At 42.8% G+C, this 24,559-nt stretch overlaps 1 protein-coding gene across 2 annotated transcripts in view; it reads left to right on the top strand.

Annotated features, from left to right (window-relative positions):
* The window catches only part of foxq1a (forkhead box Q1a), a 96,075-nt gene extending 72,306 nt beyond the window's left edge, over nt 1-23,769 (top strand). For both annotated transcript variants that reach the window (XR_015068149.1, XR_015068150.1), the window contains one exon: nt 23,686-23,769. The gene's annotated coding sequence lies outside the window, so the exon portion shown is untranslated. The remainder of the gene's footprint in view (nt 1-23,685) is intronic.
* The last annotated feature ends 790 nt before the right edge of the window (nt 23,770-24,559 follow it).

The raw sequence follows: 24,559 nt of genomic DNA, 5'->3' as shown, positions 1-24,559 counted from the left end.
TATCCGTCACTCAACATGCTTCCTAATGATAAGGAGTTTATGAGTGTACTTGCTTTGCATTAACCTCCGGTAGACAAAGGAAAATGACCAATCAATAAAGTATAGAGCAGCTTTTGCTAAATGTGACGACAAAGGCAAAACACAGGATAAAAAATAATCTGGACTGGCGTAAAGTTTCGATTCAACGCTTCATCTTTTGACTAGAGCTGTGGAAACTGTCAAGTGAATTACAACATTCAGAAAAGAAATAAAAATATTTTTCCCATTTTTATTTTTTTGATATTTTTAATATTTTATATTTTTCGATTTTCTTTCTTCTCCAAAAATATAACATAATAATACAATTACAATTATTTTTCCCATTTTTTAAAAACGTTCTCATATGTTTTATATTTAATATTATATATTTTTTCTTTTTCTTTCTTACTTCTCCAAAAATATAACACAATTTTATTTGACCGGTACCTCAATGTTGTCACATAAATGAGTTGCATTTGTATTTCAAATCTCAAAAATTGACAGTGCACCTCATGTACGGATGCTAAATTGTAGTTGACCAATATTTACTTATCTAATACTTTATAATTACATGGAGAAGCTCCATAACACCCGTAACCTCAGAACTACGAGTCCGACGAAACGACCTCTACTCCACCGCGCTGCCCTTTCGTTCAACTTTCATGCGTACTTTGAGGTCAAGAAATGGCCGATTATTTGATGCTAACTTTTCATCCAGGCAAATGATGACGTCTGGTCACCCCGTTTAATCTTACCTTCAAAATAAACACGCCGTCGAAACCCCCGAAATATTCCGTGTCATGTGTAATATACTGCCTGTAGAACATAAAATTGTCCCGTTGCCATTCAAGCATCTCGGGCCTCCGCTGGATCCAGCAGTCTGCTGTGATTAATGGGCCTTTTTAGCGCTATCGTCTAGACGTCAATTCCCAAAATACCTTGGGGCGCAAGGAAACATCATTGTTGTTACAGGACCACCACCTACCTACCAACCCCCCTCCCACTTTCCATTTCAGTCTTTTGTTACCTTTCTGCCCCCCCCCCCCCCCCCAAAGTCCGAAACGTAGCGTCTGTTTTCTTATTGACCGGCGTGAATTTGAACTTAACTCTGTGACCTGCCGCTGATTTTTATGTGAGGTAAACGTGAGAGCGGCTTTAGAGGTCGGCAAATTAAAGGGCTGACAAATGAGCTGGGACAGTTTTACAGCCGGTGCTTTTGCGATTCTCTGCTTATTTTGCAGCTTTTAGTGCTCTTTGAGGTTCCGACTACACGGGGGTGCAGAATTTCTGCAAAATGTTCTCGGAAAATGTGGCCCCTTGAAATGACACAGAAATTTGGCTGCCTCTTTATTTTGGCTACCTCTGTCTTGCGTCGTGTCACGCCCGTATATTGTGAAAATTGGGAAAACCAGACTGTAGCATTTGTGGATATTAATCGTGAATCTCCATTAACACAAATTTTGAAATCACGAGCTACGATTTTGTGCGATTGAACCCTAAAAAATCAGGACAAGCTGACTCGATGTTAAACAGATGATCGTGACGGCCTCCGCCGCATCGAAGCGATGATGTCGATCCGAGTGTCGGGACCTGACGAGGTCGCAGATGAGAGACAAAAGTACAACCCGGTGACCGCAACCTGAATTACTGCATGATGAATGTGCTCGCCGAGCCAGCGGGGTTCAACTTGTCCCGAATCTCCCCGCAAGCACTTCAGCGTTGCCAGAGGGGAAACAGAGCAACGGGGTGGAAATGGTTGCCAAGAGTGGAATGGGCCTGGCTGTTTGTGAAGTCGAGGCGAGGCGAGTCACGTTCATATCTCCCCTCCCCTCTCCGAGACCAGAGACAGCCACTTTCAGTGCCCCCGTGGGAATTACGGAATTCAGCCTGCACCCCTAAGAACATATTTTTCACCAAGACCTCTGTTCATAGACTCACAATGGCTAATAGTGGAAGGAATGTGCTTTTTATAAATAGGAATTGCCCAAAAAAGAGCGTCTTAATTCTTGCGTTGGGCGGGAAGGTTCAGACTGCGTCAGCAAACAGATACTTGAAAGATCCTCTGGGAGATTTTTTTTGTTGTGCAATAAAATGTATCGGGACTTTGAAATATTGCAAGGCAGGTCGAACCCACTAAAGTGTATTTCGTAGTCCATTCGTCAACATGTTGATGAATATGGAAGGCCTACTCAGGGCCGTTCAGTCAGCCAATCAGAAACAAAGAGTAAGTTTCCGTCCCTCAAGACGCAAAACTCACGAATGTACCTCGTAAGGTTAATTAGCGGACTCCACCGTGACTCTCAGGGCAAGAAGTCGTAAAAGTCAAGTGCAAAAACGCTACTAGCGACACGACATGGTACGTACACCGAGTTCAGAAGCAGGTTATATTAAAAACAGACATTGTCGTGATCCACATGTGGAAGCCGCGTCTGGATGCTATCAGAGTTCCAAAACGCCGCTGCTTTTTATTATTACAGTTAAGGAAGTTTACATAGCAGCAACCTCAAGTCATATTAGTCGAGTTGTGGCGACGCAATTCAACCATCAGGTGCTATCAAACAATGGACAAAGTTTTTAATTACATGTGATTGATAAAAATGCTCAGTGCTCCAAATCGAGTCATTTACTGCTAAGGGTAGTTATTGACGTTTATTTTGATCAATCGTCAATAAGGAAAGCTGCTGATGGATCTCGAGTCGTTTCTCATAATTTGAAGCCCTTCCAGTTTATTTCATTCCATTCTTCAATTACGGCACCATGTGTTACAGTGACGAGGGCTTGGCCGGTTCGCTTGCTGGATGTCTCGCGGAGCTCAAGGCCACGAGCAGCGAGAGCCGTCCGTCAGTGACCGTTATTAGCAAAGACCACCAGCGAACCAGGGCCATTTGGTGGGCCTTCTAACAATGTTGCCTGTGGCAAAGTGAGGGACAGGAAGCGCAGCCAGACAGGCCGCCTCTGCTGAGAAAGGCACTTTTCAGCCAGGGAGGCCTCAGTGGAAAAAAAAACACAGCGACAAGGCCTATCGGAGCCCAACACTCGCCGTGGATTCGTTCCAAATATGGCGCTCGCTGGTGTTCTGGAAATTAAAAAGCAGAGTGTCCCGTTTTTGGATGATGCCCAGAGGCGTCGTAAAAACGACTATGAAGGGATTGGACCGTCCGTCCCCCCACCTCCTGTGGTCCAGGTGCTTGGTGCGGAGACAAAGCCGATTTGACAGCAAACATTTGAGACCCCACGTGTTTTAACTGCCCATCAACATGGGAGGCTTTCACTTTAGGGCCGGGGGTTTATTGCGCGACAGCTTAAACGCAGCTCGGGTTTCACCAGAGAAAATAGAGTCCGGGAAAGCGTTTATATCAAATTTGAAACGTCCATCATGACGATCTGGAAGTCACAACTCGTGGAAAGCTCAGCAAAATGGAATGTGCACTTTGAGACCACTACACATTGTTAAGTGTAACTGGACTTTTGTACTGAGAAGGAGAAAAAAATCTTTGAGTGGGACTGACTCTCTGTTTATCATTTTTGTGTGATTGTGAATATTATATTATAGTCACAGGATGAATAAAGTATAAGGTATCACTGTAGCTAGTTAACTGGCGAGCTAATGAGAGAGTTAGAGAGACAGATAGATAACTAGCAAGCTGAGTAACAAAATGATAAGAAATAATTGTAATATAAACAATAGTAATAAGTACTTTATTTCAAGCATCATTTCATTTTAAAAAGGAAAATATTGATCTTGTTTTACATTTTGATAATGGGATTTTTAAAATGAAAAATAAAGTAACTATTACATTTATTGAAAAATTCCATTAACTTAAAGACGCTTGAGCCTAAACTAACAACTATTTATGCAAGTCATATTTTAAATGGATTTTGCATAAAGAAAATGTCAACAAATAATTTTTCTTTTAAGTGGCAAAAATTGAGACAGTCATCCTCACTCACTCACTCACTCACTCACTCACTCACTCACTCACTCACTCACTCACTCACTCACTCACTCACTCACTCACTCTGTGACGAGAGCTCTTTACTATGCTGACAGTTTGCGCACAGTATTAGTATCTGGGGTCGAAGAAGAAAAAAAAAAAAAAAAACGACTAATGAAAACAAATAAGGAAAGGGTGTTTTTTGGCCCTGCTGGATTCTGGGAATTTTTTGCCTTGTCCGAGGTTCTCAGCAGTTCTGTGTTCCCTCCTGGCAGAACTTCATAAGAGGACTCACGCAGCTCACATATTTGGGCTTCAAATGATCTAGAAAAACACGCTCCCGCTGGGTGGTAAAAAGTGGGCACGTACGATATGTGAACTCGCAGAGACTCGGCCTTGTGTGTTTGTGTGCGTTTATGAGCTCTTGTGACTTTATTTGTCTACAGCTTGCGACCGTGTTGACTCTCGACTCGAGCGCGTCGGATCCCGCTGATTTCTGAGCTGCGAAAATACCAAACGCGCTCGCCTCTGATTATTTTCCCGACGAAATGAACCCAAACACCCTCTTTCACACTCGATGAAATTCAAAAGATTTCAGAAGGAGATTAAAAAGCTGTCGTAACCACAAATCAACTTGATCATCATGAGAGAAAGTGCAGAGGCGCTCTCCGTCTCGGTCAAACCCCGCAGCTTCTTTGTTTCAGGTCACGATAGGCCTTTGGGTCAGCGGCCAAACTAAAGCTCAGCGGAATTCTAATTTATCAGCGGAAAATGTGCAAAGTTGTACGAACGGGGCGCTGAGCGGATTGCCGAAACTTTGCGAGACCACCCCTAAAGCCTCCCCGCGGGCCAGAAAACAACCTCACAGACCTCAACGTTGTGCTTTGGAGAACAAGAACCAAAAAAGCAAAAGTCTGTGGGCAGAGGCAGAAACACAAGAAGGCTCTTTGACACCGCGGAAAGCTGCACAGGCGGTTCTTTCCACCAGCAGAACTCTTCGAAGCTGGCTGAGCCCGATTTAGATCCCGTCTCGGTCCAGTCATCCATTTTCTATGGCGGCTGTCCTTATTGGGGTCACCGGGGAACCGGAGCCTATCCCAGCTGACTTTGGGCGAGAGGCACGAGACACCGGCGACTGGACCAGTACAAACAAATACAATGTAGCATCTTGAGCAAAAGCTAGTTTACGAGTTTATTATAATAAAAATATTCTAAAAGAAGTACCAAATAAAACAAAATACATCGTTTCAGTTATTTATTAAACCATATCTTTTGTTTTTTTTCATTCATTTTTGTTAATTATACATTTGAAAATCAAAATTAGTATCAATAATAATAATGAATAAATGAATCATAATAATGCCTAAAATACTAATAGATTGTTTTTGCAGAGCATCAACGCGAGTGTTTATTTGGCATGACCACTTTAAAACATGATTTCTTTTTTTTTTTAAGAGCTAGTATGCCCCCCACCGCCCAAAAATCATGTACACGCTCTACACGCAAGACATTTTTGAACTGCGTGCCACCTTCCCCATTCCCAAACAGCCAGGTGTTGCAAGAAAAATACAGGTGCGCGCAGAGCGGCCAGGCCTTACAAAAAGCCCAAAGAGGTGCCTCCGACTTACGGCGGGTCTAATTATGCCCGCCTCACGTCTGACCACCTCCCACGGGTAAAAGTGGTAAGCCCTGTTGCGAAAACTGAGAGCATGAAGTCATTTCCTCCAGGCCGGGGCCATGAAGTCTCGCGACTGTGTGGCACACTATTGTACCTTTCCCCTCGCATTTCTGGAGACAGTGATGTCACCTGTGTGACCTCAGCCCTCCGAGCTAAGTGTTGTAAAGTACCAACGAGGCTACACGCAGGTGACTTTGTAATGATATCCTGACATTTTTTTTAAAAAAAATTATAAATACCCTCCCTCAAGGCCCGTATTTTCCCGATCGGGATAATGACGTGCTTAAGCTTTTTTCGTCCTCCCGCAACTTTTTTGAAACAACTAATTTGAAGCCCAGTTCATTATGTTTTACGTGTGAATTAATTTGTTAATGTGGAAATTTCCGACCGACCCAAAAGAGCTCTCTGTGTACGCTCTCAGCATATGCATAGAAACAGTTAGTCATTCAGAACCAAAAGTGAAAATACGTAAAACCGACTTTTTAAAAAAAAAAAAAGGCAACTTAAATGCTGTTCCCTCGCACGTTTTGAAATGTAGGGGCCTCCCGAACTTGTTCCAAAACATAACGATGTTATGCTATCACGTGTCGACAACACGGTCAAGGCTTAGGCACAAAAACACTTGGCGCGGTGCGGTTTGCGTCCAAATTGGCACTTTCCCCGGGGGCAAAGGACCATTGTGGTTTTCCAAAACATCTTTCCTCCGAATTGAGATCTGAAAACGCGGCACTCTCATGTACATCTCCGACCTTCTCGACCCTGCTAATAATGACGACGTTTCATTTCCTTCCATTGACACTTTGTTGGGTGCACGCCTTCCAAACCACCAACACATTGTACGTCAGCAGAAAAGTGTACGTTCGCTTCCTCCCTGGTCCGTTCTGAAAACAAATCCAAAAAAGAAAGAACCCACTGTTGGCCCGCAGGACTCCACACGTACGTCATACCGGCGTCACTGGGACTCGACGCCCATTTCTGGTGAGGCTCGGAGGGAGCCAGCGCTGTGTAGTACGTGACCCCGCTCTAAATCACACTCCGAGTGGACTTATCAACCGGGCCTGCTATCGCTATTATTTACAGTGGCTCCACTCGGCCTGAAGGGTGCAAAGTGCCGCTAATAAACGGTTTCGAGTTTCCTCATCTGCTTGGCAGCTACTTTACAAAGGAGATTGTCTTTACTACTGATTGTTTATGGGGGGGAGCTGGAGCCTTCTTCTAGCATGAACTCGAAATGGGGAGGGGGTTAAGGGTCGTGCTCAGCGCTGTATTTAGCACCTGTATCTGAAAAATCATGTGTCGGCCACAGCAAGCAAGAAATGATCGGTTCCCGATATCGGTTGAAATATTTCACGTATCTAGTATATCTACTATCTAGACTACTATATAGATTACGTTGTCTGGGTATGCCTAATATTGTGACCATTATATAAATAGCGCATGTTGATATGAAATTCCTGCCGGCACCAAAATGATGCTTTTCTTAAAAAGATGCAAAAGAGCCATCCAGTTACTTTAAATAACATTTCATTTCATAACGCTGTCTGTTCTACGCTATGTTATTGTCCCTAAATGCACATAAGGTTCACTGATATTGTTTTACTTTGGTGATTTAGTGCAGTGAAACTGTCTGGGAAAGTGGGAGGTTCTGAGCCAAGTTAAATGGTTGAGATGGGATGCGCTGGCCCGGCCCGGCCATCCTCCCCGCTGCCCTCAGCGGAACGACGCAGGCGCCTATCTGGCTCCCAATCAATCAGCTGCATCTCACTGCTCGGTGAACTTTAGTTCTTTTGCTGCGACTGCCAGGGGAGGGGGAGCTGAGACCCGAAGGTCGGGTTAGAGTTTTGGGTCGCATGGAAAGTGCATAAGTGTCATTATTGATGACTCTCTGGACTGTTTTTAGCAATGCTCGTCAAGAAAAATGATGCATTTGGTGAACCGTGTCAAAGAGTTAGAGTAGTGAAACCTTGCGGGGTTTTTTTTTGGAGTGAAATATGGATTCTTGCTCGCTACTAGCATAACCTAACCTAGTCATGAACTTTTAACCGTTGTATTCTAATGGTATGAAGGGACGCTCTTGATCAACTCTATACCTCGAGTTGCTAACCTAGGAGAAAAGGCAATGATGTCAAAAAAAAAAAAACATAAACTCTTTCTTCCCTCCACACGTCTCCAACCGTTATCGGTCTCTAACCACATTTGTTAGCGGCTTGATGGGCCGCCGCGGAGTACGGCATATTATTCTTCAGCCCTCCCAAAATAACCGCCTCCAGCCTACTGTTTTAAGTCTCTCAGCAGAGGGAGTGCTGGAGGAGGGCGGGTGCCGGCAGAGGGAGGGAGTACTGAAAGATGTTTCCACGACTCTCAGAGGAGGAGATCAAAGTTAGAGCGTCGCTTGAAGCCCGTGGCACCATGAGGGTTTGGGCGAGAACCCTCGCTGCTTCCAATGTTGTAACACGGGTGATTGGTGGCGGTGTGGCACTTTGAACATAGGCCGTACAAAGAGAGAACCCAGCTGAGCTAGCGGCTTTAAACTTTTTTAAGAGGGTGGGGGGTCAATATGCATGAGGTGGGAGGTGAGGGGGTCCCGAAGACCTGAAGAGATATCACGTTGTCGGCCCGTCCCTTTTTTTATGCACGTCCCGGGAATGAAGGACAACAAATAGTGTGGGAGGCTGCCTGCATGCTTGTCATATTTTCCCCGTGTAGAGCAGCCAAATCTGGGACATGTTTTTCAGCGGCCCAATGACACATTTGGACTTCCCAGAAATGTTATTTGATCCAATTTTGCGCTCTGGACGCATTTGTTGAAATGTTCACAAAGACAAGCAGTTGATACAATTATTTCCCTGGAACCAGGCGTCGTTGAAACACATGTCAGATGTCTCTTACATTGTTATTATTGTTATGGTTACAACTTGGTCAAGTGGTTATAATAGGAGTGACCTCAGTCCAATTGTTAGTCCAAGTGCTTTAAAGTTGTAAATCTACAGAGCCCTTGCAGCATTTTATTTGACATTCTTGAGTATATTTATAAACCATTTTCTCCCCCCCCCCATGTTTGGGTCAAGCCCCCTTTCATCCCAGGAGAGACTAAATCATGGATATTTGTGATTCCAAACAATTGTTTTATACGTAAAGCTTAAACAAAATTTGTATATTTTATATTGATCTTGTGCTGAAAAAAAAATACATTTATTTTGGTATTCTTTTTTTCAGCTCACTTCATTTAAAAAAGTTATATTACTAACCTTTGGAAGAACATAAAATTATTCATTTTTTTATTTTTCAGTGTTAGCATAACTATAATGCAGTGTGATCTTTGAAATACGAATAAAATACTGGGAAAAAAAACTAATTAAATATAAAAAAAAAATTACCTGCTGTTCACAGCTTTACATCTTAAAAAAAAAATACAGTGATTTAAATGATTTAAAATAAATCAATTAAGCAGCCACCACCAGAAAGGCAAGTGAAGGAGTGGAAGAATAATTTCTGCCTGACTATTTTTGCCCTGCGACTGACTGGCGACTGGTCTGGCCGGGACGGACGTATAGACGGACGGACGGATGGACTTTGAGTGCAAAACGCTTCAGTGCTTGAAGAGGCAGTCTTGAGCTCTCCTTCTTACGCGTGAGTGATAAAGCACTGCGCTGAGCTTTCATTGCCAGAGTGACTTTTGTTCTGGGAGAGTGAACGTGACCTCCTCGCAGACTCAATAATTTCACTACCACACACGCGTCCACGTAACTGTACTTGAGAAAAAAAAAAACTTTTGTGTGAGCATATAAAGGCAAGAACAAGTCGTTTTTGTAGTTTGCTCAATTGTCGTGTTTGTGTCGTAAATGAAGAGAGCAGCACATGTTTTTGCTATATAAGGCTTGATGTGAGCCCATGTGAACCACTGGCCCCTTTCGTCACAAGCTGGGAATTTTGCGATTGTGTCAGGATGCTGTGCAAAGTCACAAGGCAAAACGTTCAGACTGGACTAGGTCACATTTGAGTGCCTGGATCCAAATGAAGGCAGAACTGATAAGGCGCTTGCTAGTGATGCTTATTAAGTGACCCTGACCGTTTTGCTCTATAGATTGGAGGTGAGAAATATTCGTTTTTTCAGGATTATTAAAAGCCAAGAAGGCCAATTACCGATATTCATTTCCTAGAAACATATTGGGAATTAAAGAAAATATACAAAGTTCAACTCTTTTTTTTCTCTTTTCTTTTTTATGTATGTTTTTCTTAGACAGTAAGATGTCTTATTCTTAAAATTCTAACACAAGATTCAGCTAGCTTGTAGGGTCATAGAGATGTCTTAAAAAAATTATTGAAAATAAATAACTTGCTATAGTTCTCCACAGTAATTCATTTTTTTCATTTCATTCAAAAACAAAAGGTGCAGAGAGTTCGGTAGCATCTCTTAGAAAGTTAACAGAAAATTGAAATAAATAGTTTCCTGAATCAACTTTATTTTTAATTGATCGCTCATCAGCTGTCACGTTTTTTTTTTGTTTTTTTTTAATGCATTACGAGCTTTACCTGCTTCACAACTTGAGGAGGTTTGGCATTGGCGGATGTTGTGCTATAACTTGCGTACGCACGCAACATGTGATACCGCACGTGCGTGTGTGTTTGTACATTATAAACTAAGAAAGCATCCTGTCAACGCAGTCGGTGGCGTGAATTCCCCGCTTTTTTGTCCTTCCCCCTGCCATCCTCGGACACCTTTCATTTAGTCTATAAATATTCCAAATATTCCTCAAAGAAATAAACAGAGTTAAAATAAGACAAGAAATGAGCCTTTTATGGACGGGAATAGGTTTGGCTTTCATGTTGGAGGAAGCGTCAAACAATCATGTTGTTGCATTGTTACATGTCCGCCTCTTGCTGTGAACGAGCCACATTGATCTTGATGAGGTCACACGCATGCCGTCTCGCTAGAAGCGGCAGTTGAACATCATATAAACGTTGGAAATTTTCTGGAGCCGTAACACCTCTGACTGGTCGCCAGCCAATCACAGGGCAATCGTTCACACTCACATCGGCGGAGGGCCGCTTCAGCAAAGTATCGACTCTGGCATATAATACTCGGGAGCTTAGATTGCTCTCAAATGTTACGGAACAAAAATGGGCAGTGACTCAAGTATAGTGTCAGTGAAAAAGAGATTCGATTACAGCAGAGTTGAAATGAGTCAAAGTGGTTTAAGACAGATTTGATGCGTTCCCACTCCTCCCCTTTTTATTGTCTTGTTAAACCCACTGGCCTTTAAATAGCTTAGCAGCAGCACTGCGTAAAAACAGATTTGAGCTGACAAGAAGAAGACAGCGCGAAAGAGAGAGAGAGAGAGAGAGAGAGAGAGAGAGAGAGAGAGAGAGAGAGAGCGAGCGAGCGAGAGCAGATGCGTTCGTCATCGGGGGATGCCGTTGATTTGTGCCGTTTAGCTTGACATCTTGAGTTGGGTTCCAGACAAGACTTTTCTTTGAACGAGACGCAACTGTGATTACTTGGCACGCTTTCACTGTCAGCATCAATCGGCCCCGTTCTTTTCCAGACTTTTTATTACAAGCACATGATGGGGAGACTGAGAAAGGGGCGAGCGCAGATAATGTGCGGGAGGTGAGGGTCAAACAGTCAGCTCTATTTTGTCAATAAGAACAAAAGTGGGCAGGGAGATGAGCCTTGTGGTTAGCAAGTTCTGGGTTCAAATCTTGACTCTCTACAGTATTTGGAAAGAAGATTTGATCATTTAATACAATTTTATGTGGTTCCTGGAGTAGCCATAATGCAGTAAAAGCAAAAGGTGAATCTGACATTAGCATCTGTCCAATTTTTTGTCATCTATTAGTCACTGATGCGCTTTTAGCCATATATCGAATGGAACAAACAGTCAAGCAGATAATGAGAACGCTGGCAAAGAGCTAAATTAGGCTAAAACCTGCGCTTGGACGCAGATATGTGGACGAGTTAGTGATAGTGTTTCTTTAAATTAGATATTATTCTGTTGTTAATGATGACTAGTCCAACGTCATGTGGGACAGTTTCCCAGCTCGCCTTCAACTTTAATGGCCATGATAGGAAATGGATGGATAGCGAGCAGGTGACACATGAGTCACATTTGTCAAATGTGAATGTCTTTATACAAGTAGCCCCCCCCCCTCGTTTTTTCTATTATTGCTTACCTTGCACCTCCCAACAGCCCCCCCCCCCAACACACACATATGCATACCCCACACCAGGCGCAGCTGCTGCTTGCCCATTTGGTGGTAATCAGGTGGACCAGAAGGCCCACATCCTCTCCCTGATTAACACTTCTCAAGTTCTAACGTGGACCCCCAACTCCTCCTCTTATTGAATACTGGACCTGCTTACCGTCCAGGAGATGAATAACTCTGCTGTCGACACGCAAAACGGGCTAATCACGCACTATATGAGAGAAAAGAATTTCCGTGCACCGCAAGTTCGCTTCAGACACTGTTTGTTTATTTGAGCCAAGTACATTTTTGTAATCAGCTGAGGTTCAGAGCTCAGGTTTTCTCGTACCTGTGCTGGATTTTGGACGCTTCTTATACGCTCCATTACCGCGCCTGTCAGCCACAACAAATTCACGGCCCAACATGCAGATAAATCTAAGACTTCCTGCTACAGGACATTTGCTGCAGACATTCCACTCCGGCCACAAAAAAAAAAAGACTGAACACACAGGATGACTAAAAAAAAAAACTCGAAACTGGTGAAGGAAACATTGTTGTATGAACTCTCAATCGCTGATCACTACGGGGGTGAATTGAAGCAGGGGCGTAACTACGGGGTGGCCAATGATGGCTGACTCATTTATAATATAAGGGAACAAATCTAAGCAAAATGTAACCTTTAGAATTGTGAGTGCTTCTTTGATATGATTTGATTGGTCAAAATGGCGGGCGGCATCTCAATTGATCTAATATTTTGTTTCTTTCTACATTTCGGGGGTTGTAGCGTTTCCGCATTGTGCAGCATCATACCTCATCGGAGTCTAAACTCCGTCTTTCCTCTTTGTGGTCGTTTGTTATTCGGATGCAGCTTTCTACAGGACGTTTTGTGTTTAAATAATCAAAACCCACGGGGGGCGGGGGGGGGGGGTCTTCCGTGCTCGGCGCAGACTGTGAAGTTTACAACCTTTCCATCCTCCTTTTATTCATCACATACACTTATTTTTGTTTGACTCGTCCCCGCGAGCCCCGACAAGTTTCCCTCCGGCGGTGACATGCCTCTTTTTTCTATTCCGACTCTTTTGTGGTTGTGGCACCCCGCCGTCTAATCTACTTGGAAGACTCTTTGAAGGTGTACTGTGAAATGGCCAAGCCTGCATGCAGGATGATATCTACAAACAAGATGGCCTTACATTTTTTTTTCAGTGTCGGCCTCAAAACCAAAAATCCGGAGGGTCCCCCCCACCCCTGATATATTTGGTTATATTTGGTTTAAGTTGTATTTCGATCACCTACTGTATGTGTATTATTAGGATTGCAAGTGAAAACAAGGAGTCTTTCTTTATGCGAAGTCAGCCAGAGACACTCAGGGATTTTTTTTTTTTTTTTTTTTACACTTTCTGCACAATTTCCTCTCTATTTCCTCCCCGAAGACCCTCGTCTACAGAATGTGCAGAGTGTGCTTTCCATGGACAGCAGGCAATGGAACCTGCTCCCCCACCCCCCCTTTCCCGCACCCCCCTGTACCACAAAACAGACAGACAGAGAGATGGAATTATTACCCAGAAAACCTCACCGCCACATACCCCCCCCTTTCTTTTTTTTTTTTTTTTTTTTTACACTCATTTCTGTCCGTAAGTTCCCGGAACACTGAGCTACTATTACGACCAGAATACTTGGACCGCACACCAGTTAGCCACTTGTACGCTAGGAAAAACAAACGTTCCTCACGGGAAAGTGCATCTGCCTTTATTTCTGTCCTGCATCACGTCTACACGGCGTCCAAGGTAGACCGAGATGGAGTTTCAAATATAATAAGAATGTACAGAATAGGAACTAAATAGCTTTTATTTTTTTGTGCTTGACAACATTGGGGCAGCGAATGAACCTTTAGCAGATTGCGATATTTATCCTGGGTCAAATCAATAGAATAATATTTATTGTCAACATAGCCTTGAGTATTTTATCAGTCATCTACATTGCTCTCAAGAGGAGAAAACATCAGCGAGGACATCAGGTTGCCCAGTTTGTCTTTTAAAGCCACGGCCGCCCTCGTTTCATACGTGTCGAAAAGTAAACGACAGCACTTAGCTGCCATTTGTTTGTGAGCCCAAGTCCAAGGACCACATGGATGAAGGACCTTGTGCACAATGGGTGTTGGAGCAGAGGAAATGTGAGTCACACGAGGAAGGATGCCTACTTTACAACCAGGAAGTGAGACTCCCAAGATGCTTCAGGTCAAATGAGACAACAAGAACCCTTCATGGATACGCAACCAAAATACCAAACGTGTTTTGGTCTGTTGAAAATTATACGTCACAAACAAATATATACAGGACAGATCTGTGTTTTAGTTGAAATGTGTCGAGTTGTATTCCAAATGTGGATGGTGGGAGTGGGTAGGAACAAGGGCAAAGTGTGGAAAGGGAGAGGAAGGAGATGAATAGATCCAAACAGTCATTAAGATAACGTGAGTGTCGGAGGAATACATCACGCCAGATAAGGCCGGGCCGGGCTGGGCCTTTGCAGAGACCAAGGTGTGTCGCCGGGTCTCACCCATCACTGTCGACGCTAACGTTGCCCACAGCCTCGAGGTCAAAGAGATGAACTAGCTTGGCGATACAACTGGAATGGATTGAAAATGAGACCAAAGAGAAAAACAACATCCTGGAGGTCAAAGGAGGTTCTTTCAATCTATCAACGGGCAAGTGGAGGCTAGGCTCTAATATGACTTTGGATTTTCCCTCTCTGTACGACAAGAAGACTGCATCAGTGGTCTTGATTAGGAGGACTTATCTTCCAATTTCCACTTGAGCCTCTTAACTGGCTCCAATGGATGGATCCCTTCTTTCAGCTTGCCCCACTTTTCCTGAGCAGCAAAGGTCCACAACAAGGCCCGTACAGTGAGCAGTCACACAAACGCTCAATGGGCGATTCATATCAATGGCGACGCCCTCAAACGCTTCTTGTGTTTCCAATGAGCCCACTTGGGTTCCCTTCAATGAAAAGCCGCCTGTGAGTCAAATCGGAGGTGTTAAAACATTTTTTTTTGCACCACGTGTTGAAATGTAGTCCGACTCAAAGATTCCAGAAATTGGTCGAATTGGAGCTCAGAACTTCAACACCTCACCGACCCAGTCTGCAAAATCGGTCGTATGTCGTGTTATGTGTTTGCTGAACGAACGTATTATGCTGACCTCCGGGAGGCTTTTGGAAAAAAAAAAAGCCCCCCCCCCAGCCGTATTCAGGAGGTGTGAAGGAGCTGCCGAGTTTTCCCCTGTTCGGGATCTGTCCCCAACAGAAACAAGAGTGGCTGTGTGCAACGACAAAAAAAAAAATCTCAAAGCACGACCTGTTTTAAAATGCAAGAAATCCGTGCTGGCTTTACTTGCGAGCTCACCGAGAGGAGTGAAGAGCTTGGACCCTCATGCGCTCCCCTCAGGCTGATAAAGTGCCCTGATAAGCCATACGATGCTGGTGAAAAGTGGGCCTGCCATGTATGAAAGAGTGGCTTGTCTGCAGCCGAGAGGAGAACACCAGGCCCAGAGAAGTACAGCAAACCTGCTGGAAGGGAGGGAAAAGAGGGGGGGGAGCACAAGAAAGGATGAATGATGAATTGGTTTTGCATGCATGCATGTGTGTGTATACCACCAGCTGTGGGAGGGGGGGGATAGAAAAAGGGGGAGCCCTGCCATGTGTTTATGTTGACTAATGAGCTAATTACCCCAAGCCTAATCTAGCTCAACTTGTGTCATTTCACAGGAATGCTGCAGCAGTCAAACGCTAGCAGATTATGCCTCATTTCCTGACAGTTAAAGCAGTACAGCACTAATTCCTACGCACACACACACCCAGGCAGGCACGCATTGCCGTTAGACAAGTGGCCCTCCATTTGCCTTTTTATGCGTTTATGGTCGTCATGACGACAGGGTCAGAAGTTACATCCACCTTCCACAATGAGGCTTTATTTGAGGGCCGCAATTAGTAATTGATGGAGGAAAAAGTTTTGAGTTTTAATTTCCATCACATTATTAGCAGACATGAATTGATTAGGATTGAGTTCCCGGTTCTGTACGTATTTTCGGAAAAAAGGAAAAAATATTCATCTTTGTCTTTCAAAATAAAAGACTAGTATTTAATGTCAAGGCTGAAATTTTAAGTTAAACAAAGTCTCTAATTGATGACTTAGTTATATTCTTTAAATCGATTAGTTATCAATTATATATTGCATTTTGTACAATCCCCATTTCAAGGCAATTTAACATTCAAGAATGTTTGCTTTACTCAACTCAATCAAATTGCTACTGCAGTGGCTGAAACAGTCACAAAATGTTTTTTTTTTGTCCTTTACAGTCAAGATGAAAGTCAAACATTTGATGCAAAGCAGACCAAAGTTTTAAGGACTCTAAAGGATGATGTTAATCTAAAGTTTGAGTTGGAAAGCATGGGAGGTCTCCGGAGGTGTAAGTGGGGATTTAACTCTCTTCTGCACCCCCCCCCCCCTTCGTGGTCATCAACTACCCCCCTCCCCCGCTCCCCTGGGGTACACGCCACGCTACTCCCCCTCAACAAGCTCCCATCCATCACTGCTAAGATTTCACTTTAATAGGTGGTCCTCTTCCTCCGTTCACACATCTTTATGGGAAAATGTTGCTCAGCACAACGAGGAGGCAAATGGCGAGAAGTTGACCTCTGTTTTTCCGTGGAATTCTACAGGGCCCCTTTCACACTACCGCCATTTATTCAGAGATTGCAGAGGAAAACTCCCCAAAGCGTGTGCTCGCATAACCGCTACAACTTTCAGATAATTGCATGTGCATCCACGTTAGCATCAGTGACGATTGCGTTTTTGTGATTCGCGATGTGGTCGGGGGAATCTGGAATCTACAACCAAATACGCTTTTTTTTCGTTCTTCTTCTTTGTGTCTTTTGACACCATGCTGCCCCCTACAGGTATGTCTTGGTACTGAGATCTATCTGGTTTTTGGGAGATTTGTAGTTGTCGGTGGAGTGCGTTGGTGTGCAACATCTACAATCAGATATGCTTTTTCGTTGTTCTTTCTTCTTCTTTGCATCTTTTGACACCATGCTGCCCCCACAGGTCGGTCTTAGTACTGCGGTATATCTGTTTTTTGAGAGGAGATTGGTAATTGGAGTGTGTCGCTATGCTCTCTCGGCTTTTTGATTGTACACCTTAGGGACCAATATGAGCACGGGTTATGCGTGTGGTAACCCACGATTTAAAAATCTGTGAATATGTTACGTGCACTTTACTGGTCGGCCGGAACGCAAGCCGTGAAAAAGTTTCAATCTTCTTCCGCTCCGTGTAAGTCAGCAGGCTGAGCTTCGCAGTAGCCTTCCCTTCCAGCAAAAGGCGGATTGCTTGATGTTTTAAATGGTCTGTGTTTGTTTTCCTTCTGGTCCCGTGTGTGCATGTGAGCCCCGGTATAAAGGCCCGCGTCCTTTTGAAGGGGGATAGCACCAGGAAAGTGAGGAGGTGGGCGAGGGAGGGAAGGAAACCTCGCTTTGGTGTTTTATATATCAACGGAATGACTTCCCTCAAATAAAGACGCGCTCAGTCTGGAACAAGCCGCCGGCTTCCTGTCCAGAGGAGCCTCCATGTTGAAACAATGCGGCCCTGCGGAGATGTCACGTCTCGGCGATCTTTTGTTTTCGAGATGAATCATCTGACATCCCAATGAACCTGCGGTACAATTTGAATCGAATACGGTAAACGGCCAGACAATGCATTACCATCTTTGGAGCGTCTGGAGAGATTAAAGTACTTCCTCTCAAGTGGCTTCCTTTTCACTTTCTGCAAATACGCAATCGAGATGACAATAGAATGAAATGATTGAGGCTACTTCATCTGGCAGTAGCTAACAAATCTGCCAGCGGTGAGGACAAAGGCCTCTCTTTGACTGGTTCCCTCCGCCATGCTGACTTTCTCACTCACGCCGGCCCCTCATCAAATTACAGCCCCGCTCCCTCCTGTCGTGTTGGCAAACAAAGGTCTTAAAGCATACTCGCCGTGTAATTGCCTCTAATCTCAGACATAATGTGCTCTTTCATGTCCGCCGCTCGGCCAGAAAAGGGACCTGTTGTTCTCGCCGCCCTCCCACTTTCACCTCCAGGAGCGCCGCCATTTGTCTTGCTTTGATTTCTATTGTGGCTGAGCACGAGTCCATTGTGGCTCAGTTAACAGAAAAGATTGGATGATCTAATTATTGGGATTTTTTTTTTAAATGTAGCTGTCTAAATTATGGACATATTTGCCAATCAAAAACGTTGACTCCACATTGGCCGTTCCATGTCTAAAGTAGTTGTCCTCAATTGCATAGCAAACGGAATGGTCCCATTTTGCGTTTTGCAGAGACTTACTCATTATAGCCCACTACAAGCCTGCCTGCCTACCCACGACGCACCTCCTCGCATGAAGATATGCGCCGCGATTAAAATAAACATCATGGGAGCGAGTCAAACGTCTTCTGACTTGGGCGAGCTCCTCCACCTTTGGCCTGAATTCTCTCTGCGGCGAGCATCAGGCAGTCTGCAGCTGGAAGTGTTTTCTGCGGTTTGGCCAGGTGTCTCTGGCCTCTCTGCCTTGCCCGCGTTCGAGACGAGGGCTCCGAGCGGTGCCCCGTGTGGGAGTTTGCAGGTCGTGAGGATTTTGGAAACGTCCACCCACCTGACCGGTGGTCAGTTGTAACTGATAGGAGAAGAACGCGGCCCCGGAGGGAGTGAAAATGAAGACGGGCAAGCAGGGAGAAAACAGATGATGGAAATTTGGAAAAACAGGCAGGCAGCCGGTTTGGTTGAAAACATGGAACAAATTCTTTCGTGTGCGATGGGTAGCGTTTGATTATGTGTCACAGCGACTCAGTGGCGAGCATGAGATGAGATGCAGAATGTTTTGTTGAGCCGGCCTGGAATGGCCATCGGGTGTTGAGGGCGTATGCTCGCTGGGCCCATCTTTCTGGGCCGTTGTAGTGCTTTTAAAAAAAAAAAAAGTGCTTTTATTTCTCTCCACTTTAGAGGTAATAGTAAAATGAATTTTCACATTGAACTAAAAAAAAAATAGACAAATTGACATTTTAGTACTGATGCTCATTGTGTTTATTCAGAAATATAACATACAAAAATAATGACCACATTTTTACAAAACTTCAAGTATTTAATTACCCTCCACTTTTTTCACTATTACAATAGCATATGTGGACATTTTACATTTTACAATTATTTAGAATACAATTTTAATCATATAATTTAATACTATTATAATAATTTGGACATATGTGATAGTATGCGCCAAAATGTACCATCCCGATTAAAACTGTAAATGTAGAATAGAAGCAGTATATTTTTGGATAATGTGGCTGAAGCTGGCTGGAGCCCATCACGCCTTATGTGCCAGGGTGACACACACACACACACACACACACTGCTGTTACATAAGACAGCCGAGCCCATCCAGACTTTGGAGCGTAGTTCTTACGTGGACAAAAGAGGCGTGTTGGTCGCATAACACACTCCTCCATGTCCAAGGTGAGAGGTCAGATGCACATGGCTTACCGTTTTTACGTCGAGCAAGAGCAAAAATATACAACGGGAACATCTGTCCCCCTTTTCAAAGGCGTCCTCTTCCGACCGGAGTGCTCCGAATCCACTCGACGAGCGTCTGGTCGGCGGACTGGCATGCTCGTCAAAACACACTCTGCCAGGGGGGAGTCAAGAAGCTCATGCAAGTCCAGTCTTCCATATCAGCCCAGTGTACGCTGGAGGAAGACCCCCCCCCCCCCGACACACACATAGCCTCACTTCTCTTGGGAATGATAGGGCGCTCCCTCCACCCCTCTGATTCTACTCCAGGGGTGACCAAATGCGGCCCGCTCCATAGTTTTCATCGGTCCTGCAATTTATTTATGAATTCAATGAGTTCTCCTCACCTAAAAAAAAAGCAATTTGATTTTTTTTCACATTGTTTTATTTATTCTACTCAATTAATATTTAATTGGTTCATTGTATAAAAGAAACAAATACCGTGTATGATTGATAAGGAAATAGACGGCCATTAAAATTAGTTTTATTTTCACACCAAAAAATGATTAAACTGCCAATAAGTATTTTCCATTAGAACGGTTTTGAGTTCTCTAAAATAAAGCAAAACAATTTTAAAAAGTTTGTTAAAAAATGTACGATCAGTAAAGTAAACAATTTTACATATGGTTTCTTTTATCTGATTAATTATTCTTTTATTGTATCAATTAAAAAATAGTGCATTTTAAACATAAGCACTTGAGTTCATTCGGTATTTTTTATGCATTTCATTGTGATGGTGCATTTCAAGACATTTTGGGTTGTTTGTTGCTGTAAAAATGCAAATGGTTCCTGATTTGAACTACTTCCATTCTTCTTCATCCCTCTTGGGGGGTGTTGAGGTGGTCACCGATGTGCTTGATTGTCTTGAGGTCAGGCGTTGTGGGCAAGTTCTCCCACTCCATATTCCCTTCTCCAAACTGTTTTCACACCATCCGAAATTGTCCAAAATGTCCTGATAGGATGAAGAATGAATATTCAAGGGAAATTCGTAACCAATTGCTAACTGATTGATGAATTAATTAATCAAACAATGTCCAAGCAGTTTATGGAAAGTCCTCTCACACATTTTGCATGTCCTTTCAATGCATTTCTATTTTTTCTACGGCATTTCTTTTCATTGGCAATAAAATGTATTTTTGTGTTTATTTTAGCTAAACGTGGGTTAAAATTAGTAATTTGAAGGGGGAAAAAAAAGTGCAGCAATGTTTGTGTGTGTGCAAGACACAGACGCTGTTTAGTCTGTCTGCATCCGAATTGCTTCATTACACACTCATAAATTTGACTGACTGACACTCCCAGGCACACTTTCACTTTCTACTAATTTGGTCTGACGTGCATGGCGGAAACACACGCAGTAAGCAAAAAATGCTTTTCGAATGTTTGTTATTTATTTTTATTTTTTTGTATTCGTAGCAATTGAAATTGTTCTATTATAAACACAGCTTGTGTGTTTGTTGCTGTACGATCATTTGAAAGAAAGATGTTTTCAGTTGTTGAGAACAATTTCTATGTACCTTTCTTTTTTTAAGTCGTGCTTTTTTCTGGTTCAGCAGTATGTGTCTTATTTGTTCCTGCCGTGAAATAAATAATAGGCACCGATGATATTTTGTAATATTACCACACCTTTTTAAATGTTTGATAAAACACTTTAGTTATGAATTACTTGCTTAGATTTTTCGAGAAAAACATTAGAACGTGTAAATTGTAGTAATGGCCTTTTTGTACTGACAATTTAATGCAATTTGAATAATAATTGAATTGTGTGTGAAGTTTCTGCACTGGCTTCTGTCCTCCTGTCCTTTCCTCTTGTAATAATAATAATAATAATAATAATAATAATGACAAAAACAACAATAATAATAATAATAATAAACGGGAAATGTATATACACAATTGAAAAGACGCAGAACGAAAAGAATATACAAAATTAAGTTATTATTTTCTCATATGTTCTAGTTTTTTATTATCATAACTTATTTATTTATTGTTAGCACTGAACAAACAAAACACCCATCAGAAATTAGGTGAGGGCACGGGGAGGGGGGGATCATGTGCAGCGCAGCCTGACAATTGGCATCTTAAATAATAAAAAAACAAATACCGTGAGCCACACTTTAATTATAGTGCATTTTATATTTAAAATAAAATGTGAAAGAAATTAAATGTATACGCAACGTATTGTCAATAGAAATGCAAATGTTATAATGACAAATAATACAATGAATGAAAAAGGCGTGCAAAAATAACACACGACTCCTATTTGTTTTCAAACGGTGATGTAAACCCGCCAAAATTGCTTTTCGTAAAAATAACAATGCAATAAGTGTTTCGGACTTTGTGATGTGGAGAGCAATGTCCCTTATGAAGGACAGCGATCGAATGTGCTGCGTGCATTTCCACAAAAATGAAACGTGACACCCAGCAGGCGCATGTGACGGAATTTCTATTGCTCGTATGCCCACGGCTGCACTTTGATGCCAGGCCAAAGCATCCATGTCCCAAAAGCCCTTAACAACATGTCAAGACCTGCACAGCATTTGTCTGACAACATCCAACATTTATCTGCAACAATCTTGATATCATCTTGCAGCTTTTTATTTTTTCTGAGTCGTTCCGTCAAATGAAATATGACTGAATATATGTCACTCGAAATTTGCATTAAATACTCGCTGACGTGACTTGAACACTAAAACACGCTTTTTCATTTTTCATTTTTCCATAATGGGCCTCTAGAGATCCAACACAAGCGCTGCGTGGCCACTGGACGCAGCACAGCAAATATTTCGAGTCACTGGTCGCCGTTATCTCGACCTCCACCAGCTGTCAATCTGTGTCCTGCAGCTAATTAAAAAGGGGGAGGAAAAAGTGGTGGGGGGGGGTCTTTGTGCATTTATTTGTTTACCATGTGTGTGTGTGCGTGTGTGTGTGCGTGTGTGTCTCTCTCTATGTGTGCGTGCGTGCGTGTGCGCGTGCTCACCTTTCCTTAAATCACTGCAATGATGTTAAAACGCTGACACGGGAAAAAAAAATGCTGACATCGATGATGCCTTGTCGCATAGATTTGATCTTCAAAATGTTGATTTATTGAATAATAATTAAAAAAATATATAATAAATAAATAACATACCATATTACTTGAGGGCTCATCAGCAATCTTGCTCTGCTCCTTGAGACGGCCTCTAAGAAATGAATGCCACTGAACAAATCATTTTTAATTGTGTACAGTAAGATCCCACTTGAGTGTGTGTGCGTGTCTGTATGTTGTTATTTTGAGGCCGGTCTGGGCGCGTGGCTCTCTGCTGCCACCTGTCTGTTGCTGCTGGAATGTTCCAGTAGAATGTGCTGCGTAATACTCAGGAGGCTCTTGACTTGACAAGTTGCTCAAGACTTTTCGCATAGCATATGTAAATCCGCACACGTTTAAAAAATGTATTATGCTTCTTCCATTCACTTTTTGGGATATTCGAAGTTTCACGTTCCTTGACTGGCTCCAATCATTACGATGTCAAAATGTTGAGCAAGGCTTGACTGTTTTTCCTCATTCCACAAGGAAGGAAAAAAAAAAACTTTGTATTCATGGAGAAATTTAACAAATTGCCCTCGATTTAAACACAACTGATTTAAATCATTCTGACTTCGAAATAGTAAACTCAGATATTTGAATTCCACATTTTCATGAGGCATATTTAAACTGTTACAACTTTTGGTAACACTTTCCACGAGGTAATTCCCAAATTACAATTGAACAAATCACATTCATCATTTCTCTCCCACTTCAAACAACACTGTAAAAAAATAAAAATAAAAAATTGCAAGTTGTTCCCACCCAAAATCTTCAGCATTCACTCACACTTTCTACAGAAATTGCATTTTTTGGTTGATTTAATTGCGGATTTTTGTATCTTGCATCAAATACTTGACTGACAGAATCGTGTTGATTGACTTACAACTCCAAAAAGAGGACCATTATTATTTTTTTGATCTTGTTTTGTATCAAATCTGCAGCCCACAGCTATGCTTTGATTGGAAAGCTCCACAGGAAGCCATTAAAAATGCAACGTAAATAAAACTGCCAAGTATAAACCAATCAGCTGTTTTGTTTCAAAGTACGCGCCAATCAATTAGCAAACAACTTTCCCAACCCTGGCAACAAGCTACTGTGTTTGCTTTCACATGAACAACCTTCAACCATCCAGCCATCTCCTTAAACGCATCGATGATTCTGTCGATTATGTCGCAGAGCTTCTTATAATCTCTGCTTTCTTCCTGCAGGCTTTCCTCACGGCTCTTTTGAAGGCAAACAGTCGGCCTCAAGTAGATCTCCATCCTCTGCATCCATCTGCAAGCCGGTGACACTCTGAGGTATTTTCCCCCGGGGTATGCTAACACCGCGCGAGGCTATTGATTTGTAGCTGAGCAGGCGCAAATATGAAATCCATGCAGCTGTATTGCTCATCAGCAACTGGCAGTGTGTGTGTGTGTGTGCGTGTGCGTGTGTGTGTGTGTGTGTGTGTGTGTGTGTGTGTGTGTGTGTGTGTGTGTGTGTGTGTGTGTGTGTGTGTGTGTGTGTGTGTGCGTGTGCGTGTGTGTGTGCCAGTAAGGGTTGATACAGTAGGAGGATGGAATGCCGTCGGCACATGTGACAACACTTCCCCGACCGCAAAGCATTGAAAACAGGCCCCCGTATTGCATTAGTTTAGTTATTTGATAAATAGCTTCGGAATGAGTTAGCGCTTGGCGTCAAAGCAAACACGGCTTTCTTATTCTAAGTACAGGAAATGAGAAAATAACGGGACACAAACTCATCACAGATTGAGACAAATGTGCTTAGTCTGGCCGACAAGATCGTGTCTGTATTGTGTCTCAAAGCTAAGATGGACTGTGATGTGCCTTACATATTTTTTTAATCATTAAAAATGACTCAAATTGATATTCATTCGTTTAAAAAATGCCATATTGTTATCCAGCAGCCACATGAATCAAATCATGACGATTAATGCATTCTCTGACATCCTTGAGTCAAAATGCACAAAGGGAAAATAATTATGGCACACTTGTCACATTTTGGGTTGAAATCAATCAGTTTGGTGGGGTGGTTCTGTCCCACCCAGAAACTTTTTATGACTTTTTTTTGGTATTTTGATTG

The sequence above is a fragment of the Syngnathus leptorhynchus genome, chromosome 14 (genome assembly GCF_054491065.1).
Source record: "Syngnathus leptorhynchus isolate UIUO chromosome 14, UIUO_Slep, whole genome shotgun sequence".
In the NCBI taxonomy this organism is placed as follows: Eukaryota; Metazoa; Chordata; class Actinopteri; order Syngnathiformes; family Syngnathidae; genus Syngnathus; species Syngnathus leptorhynchus.
The sequence above is the reverse complement of the archived record's forward strand: the minus strand, read 5'-3'. Positions and strand labels throughout refer to the sequence as shown.